The 6,103-nt window shown below is 36.2% G+C and overlaps 1 pseudogene; it reads right to left on the minus strand.

Annotated features, from left to right (window-relative positions):
- Window positions 1–2,247: 2,247 nt before the first annotated feature.
- On the minus strand, window positions 2,248–2,670 carry LOC103276255 (annotated as a pseudogene).
- Between the last annotated feature and the right edge of the window lie 3,433 nt (window positions 2,671–6,103).

Here is a 6,103-nt window from a genome sequence, read left to right on the forward strand (position 1 = left end):
AACCTGCCAAAAATGCTCAAAACATTTGATCAAAAAAGAATCACAGGTCACTGTTTAATAATAATTTATTCTTGTAACCACAGTGATAAACACTTTAAAAGGAAACTCCTGGATAGCAGAACATGTGAAAGATTTTGGAGAAAATTCAGAAAATAGTTGATTCAAAGTCTTTATCTAATAAGTCAAATCTAGCTTTCCTCAGGTATAGTTTGACTGCTTGCCTTTTCTCCCTGTGTAGAAGTCATGCTTTCCTGCTCTTTTTCATGACTCCTAACATTGTTTAAAACTGGGCCTTTTTAACAATGTAATGTGGCAAGTATGAAAATAAGATTCTTCCCTCTTTCTCAGTGTTTGCAGCTATTGTTGCTTCTTGTTTTAGTGACTGTTTGTTTTGTTATTGGCTTTTTTGTGAGCGAATTCTCCAAAATCTGTATTTGTCATGTGTGGCCATTAATGTCTCTACTTGGTTAGCTTGGTGGTCAGCTAATGAATTATTTGCCTGCAACCAATAAATCTACTAGTCTTAATGGAGAGGCTCTGCATATGTTGGGACTTGACTTTAGCACTCAGGCAGTTTCTAATTTCCACTGACTACATATGCAGAGCCTCAAGATCACCCAATGGTGAGAGCTCAGGGCCTTCTCAGGATTTTCATGACCATGCATATAGCCCTATACATGCATATGACCTTTTATATTCCCAGGAATATGTTGAAGATTTTCAAAACCACCATAGATATAGGTGACCCTTGAACAAAACAGGCTGGAACTGCATGGGTTCACTTATACAAAATGCTTTAAAAAGAAAAGTTGCATTGTGTGTGCTTGGCCTTCCAGCCACCTCTTCCACCTCATTCACCTCTTTCACCTTTGTCAACCCTGAGATAGCAAGACCAACTCCTGCTCATCCTCCATCTTTTCAGCCCACTCAATGTAAGATGGCCAAGCTGAAGACTTTACAATAATCTGTTTTCACTTAATGAATAGTAAATATATTTTCTCTTATTTATGATTTTATTAACAACATTTTCTTTTCTCTAGCTTACTTTTATTGTAAGAATATAGCATATAATATGCATAGCACACAAAATATGTTTAAATTTACTATGTTATTGTTAAGGTTTCTTAACAGTAGGCTATTAGTTCAGTTTTGGGGTAGTAAACACTTTTATATGGATTTTTGATTGCATTGTGGTGGGGGAGAGGTCAGTGCTCCTCACTTCCCACATTGTTCAAGAGGAGACTGTTCTTTGTTCCCCTGTTTGTTTTACCTAATTGTTATCCATCATTTGAGACAGTGGTTATCTGAAAACACTTGTAAGTAAATTTTTTTTTTGCTGAATGTCTTATGCGGAGAGAATTTTCACAATGGAAAACTTTGAGTCAGTTGAAATACAGATAGCCTTCCAAATGGGGTTTTAGGTGAACCACCTGACAGGCCAAATAATGACAGCTCTTTGTGAATTAGATTTTGAAATAACTCAATCTCAGTTCTTCTCCCATTAGTACCAAGACTATAAGGTGTTATTTTTTTTTTTTTTAGACCACAGCATAGCTGGAGAGTTGAAAATGGAACAAAGATGTTAAAAAATACCCCAATACTCATGATTATTACTGGGTTTCAGACATTTTTTATGAATAAAAGAATCCCTAAATTGCTACAAGAATTTGGTTAATTTTTAGAGTTTTGAAAGAGGTGATTGTGACAACTTTTTTTTTTTTCAGTTTTGTGTTTCTTTTATGGAGGGACCAGTTTTTGGAATTCCCACTCTGCCATTTTCCTTGAAGTCACCCCCATGCCAACTCTTTGTACTGAAGACAAGATGCTCTTCTAATTTTAAATAGTTATGTGGATAAATTTTTTGTCCTTTTATTTTATTTTTTTAAAAATCCAATCTCTATTACAACTACAAATATTCCCCAAATCAGCTCCATCACATAATATTTCCAATGTTAAATAAATAATATACTTGCATCATAAATAAGTAGGTTTTTTTCTATTAAGGTAACTGATTTCATGATAATTTGGTGTCCACTATACAACAATAATCACTGTGAAGTGCCAGCTTCAGATAGAGTGCCATTCTATTTCATCTTTTGCTTCTCAAGCAGAACAATGGGTACTAATGGGGACTGGCTCAGGACCATGCCAAGGGCCAAACAGATCCCAAGTGCCAGAGTTCTCCTCTCTGTGACCACTATAGCCTTTTATTTTTTTGCAGGCAAAGAACATAGAAGTTTTCCATACCAAGAAGACAACACGAAGACGAACATAGGTATAGACCCAGTCAGTTGCAGTGTACGCCAGTCTCGAATGGCAAAAACCAGTCCTCTTAAAAGCATTTGCCCAGCACTGCAGGAATGTGGCACTGCCATTATTGCTTTAGGTCATGATTGGGGCATTGCCCACTCTGTCACTGGAAGAAAATACATACACAGTAATAATTTCAGACACAGGGTAATTTCAGGGTCAATTCAAGGCCTGCAGGTAACAAAAATCCAAATTATTGACTTACTGAGATTAAAAGTGTTTCCCAAAGAAGTGAATGTACACAGTCCTGCCAAGAAGCGTAGTATGCAGAAAACAAGGAAGGTGGGTGCAAAGGCTGCACAGGTGTTAGAGATAGCCAGCTGGAGAAGATATACTCTGCTTATGATCTTGCATCCAAACCTAATGAATATCAAAACAGGTGAGATAATTTAGGAATAAATATAATATGTGGAAAACTTGACAACAGATGACAACTTTGATATTTAGGAAACATGTTTAATGAGAGGAACATTGCACTGACATGGCTATAATATGTGATATAATTGTAATTACATAATTATATTAGTTAAAGGCAGAAATTGCAGATGTGATCCTCTCTATTTGTTAATATAAGAATGTTGTTAAACTTTCTCACCAAACTATCACCAGGAGGACTCTTAGGTTATGTGAAACCATATAAAAGATGAAATATGGGAAGTTGTCACAAGTGTTTGTTATACAAACATATGCATGTGGGATTGTGGATTTGCGTGATGTGTTTAGAGCACTAAGGAGTGAAATCAAGAGATCTGTACTTGGGTCTCTGCATTGTCAAAGGAAAGCCTAAACTTATTTGAATGAAAGAGCAGAAAGACAATAAAGGAAAGTTGCACATAGACTGCATAACAGCCACTCTCAGTTTTGTCTGTGTTTAAAGGCCCTGGGAAATATGTTTCAGTTGTATGAACGACAACTCAGCAGTTGTTCCTCTCAGTGCGGGGACTGATAGAAAGTTCACAGAGGAGATAATGAGGTGAGACAGAGAATAAGAAACAAAGAAGGGGAAGATAAACTAAAGCTAAAGAGATTTATGTGTGTCATGGAGTGGCAGGAAGAGGACCCATTCCAAACTCAAGTTGGACTAAATTACATGAGGTGATGCTAAATTAACTTATAAACAAACTTTTGTTTTGGATATTTTTTCTGTTGCTTTAGCACCATGTTTAAGTCATATGTCTTATAAAATGTGTTACTTTCTGAGTGTTTATGCAATATATATATATATATTTTTACTAAATTTGTATGACCAATGAAAACAGAATAGAATTGTCTTTTAAAAGAGAACTATGACATAGAACATAAAAAGAGGCAATCATTGGAGAAATGAGAAATGAAAACACAATAAGTATAATGAGAATGTATACATACTAAATACATTCTCATGATAGTGGTTGCTGTAGGTTCAGAGGGAGAAAGAAATAGATATAGCACAAATTATTTTTAAGGAGATACTCTAATGGTGAACACATGCCATTATTCTTTTGCCAAACTTTGAACACTGTATACTACAAAATGTGAGAACTTCTGTCAAAAATGTATCAAAATTGGTGCATCAGTTGCAACACATATACCATACTAATGCTGTCGGGGGAACGAATGAGCGCTGTCCAGATAGCAGGCCTCAAGCAAAGGCAAGGCCCCAGGTGAAGGCAAGGTGCCACTTGGTTGCTCCACATCCTAGCCAAAGAGCAAGGAATGTAGCCCACACATCAGGGTGCAAATAGTACAGATAAAGCCTTAGTGACAACAAGATAATTGCAGAACAGCTTATCATTTAGGTATCAACAAAACTCCGTGATATCTCCCTCATAGACCTTGAACCCCTCCCAAATTCCTTTGTGCTTGATTACAAAATAAACATGCTGAGCTAGTTCGGGGCCACTTCTCCATCAGAGGAAAGTGTCCCACCTGGCCCCAGTGTTTCTTTATGTCTCTGTGTCTATGTCTTTTTTAATCTTTGGCTGCTTTCCCTTGGGACCCTCAAGGCAGCTACATGAGCCACACATAATGTAAGATGTTAATATCATGGGGAACTTTGTGGGAGAGGGTGTATGGGAACTCTCTGTACTTTCCATTCAATATTTCTGTAAACCTACATGGATATAAAAAGTAAAGCTTGTTAGTAAGAGAATTCTCACAGAAATACATATAAAGGTGTTAATATTGGAGATAGATGTGGTGTTAGGGATGCTATGGGAATCAGTGAATCTATCACTGGGAAAGAGAATAGCAAGAAAGTGTTTTGAAATCACTATGGAGAGCTATTGAGTAGTTTGAAGCAACAGACTAGATGTATACACGAAACAATGTAGGTCTCATGAACTTAGTGGTCCATGACAAAGAGTAAGAAAAAGATTGGATAAATAATATTATGCATTTTATGCAAATTAAAGTCTTTGCATACTCAACAATATCACACATTTTATTGCAGGTACAAATAAAGAGATTAATAGTAAACACACGAGAAAACTCTATGTGACAAGGATGGGACTTTAGGCAAATGGGAATACACATAAACAGTTATACGTATGGAAATGAATCCTTGCTCTAACTAATAAGGGCACTGGATCATAAATGAGGAAAATGATTAATTGAATCATTTTGGGTCATTAAAGACAAAGTTGGTACTGAGTCTGGCTTGAGGCTGACTATCCCTTTCCTTCTTTTAGAGCCTGGAAAGCAATATCTTTCATAATTCAATATAGTTATCATGGAGACTTATAAATGGGTTAATTGGATGTGGCAAGTAATGTATGCCAATTCCAGACATGAATGAAAAGGTTCTCTGTGATCTTACACACTCTTTCATAGATGTTAAAGTCCTACAAAGAGGAACACTCTTTCATAGACGTTAGAGTCCTACAATGGGTGACTCTGATTCCCTGAACCACTGCCTGAAGTGTTCTGGAGGGTCATCCTACCATATCTGACTGGAACATTAGTAAGGATTATCCTTTTATTATGGCAACTGATTAAGATTTTGGGATGCTATCAGAACTCATATGGTAGAACTATGATGAAAATAGTGTTTGATGAAGGTTGAGAAGCGTCATGTGCATTTTAAATTTTTAAGTTTTTTTAGTTGATAATAATTGTCCATATTCATGGGACACATAGTAAAGTTTTGAAATATATAATATACAGAGAACAGATCAGGATAATAAACACAGTCATTATTTCAAATATTTATTTCTTTGTGTTGGAAACATTTGTTATTCTCCTTTGAGTTATTTGAAACTAAAAGGGTGATGTGCCACCATGGAGTAACTTTAGTGACAGCACAGCCATTTTATTTTATTTTATTTTTTTATCAATATCTTTTATTATGATGTTGTGGGGTAGAGTTAAGGGTTAGGCAGCCTGTTTATAAGAGGTGTTTCCCTATCCCCAGACAGATATTTGCTACCGATAATCCCATCTCTCTCCCCCCCACATAGTTTCCCACTACTGTCAGTCATTTTCTTATAGTATTACATTGGATGTTCAAGGTCCATTATATGAGTCAGAACATGTGATACTCGAATCTTTGTTTCTGTGAGATGTCACTCAGTATTATAGACTCTAGTTCCATCCAGGTTGCTGCGAAATTCATGATTTTGTTCTTTTTTATGGCTGCATAGTATTCCATAGTATATATGTACCACATTTTTTACTCCAGTCCTCTTTTGATGGGCAGCATGGTTGCTTCCAGGTTCTTGCTATTGTGAACAATGCTGAGATAAACATATGTGTGCAGGTATCTTTTTTATAGAGTGATTTGAGTTCTTTAGGATATATTCCCAGTAGGGGGATT

Source organism: Carlito syrichta, unplaced genomic scaffold, assembly GCF_000164805.1.
Source record: "Carlito syrichta isolate Samal-C Ts95f unplaced genomic scaffold, Tarsius_syrichta-2.0.1 Scaffold315989, whole genome shotgun sequence".
NCBI classification, from domain to species: Eukaryota; Metazoa; Chordata; class Mammalia; order Primates; family Tarsiidae; genus Carlito; species Carlito syrichta.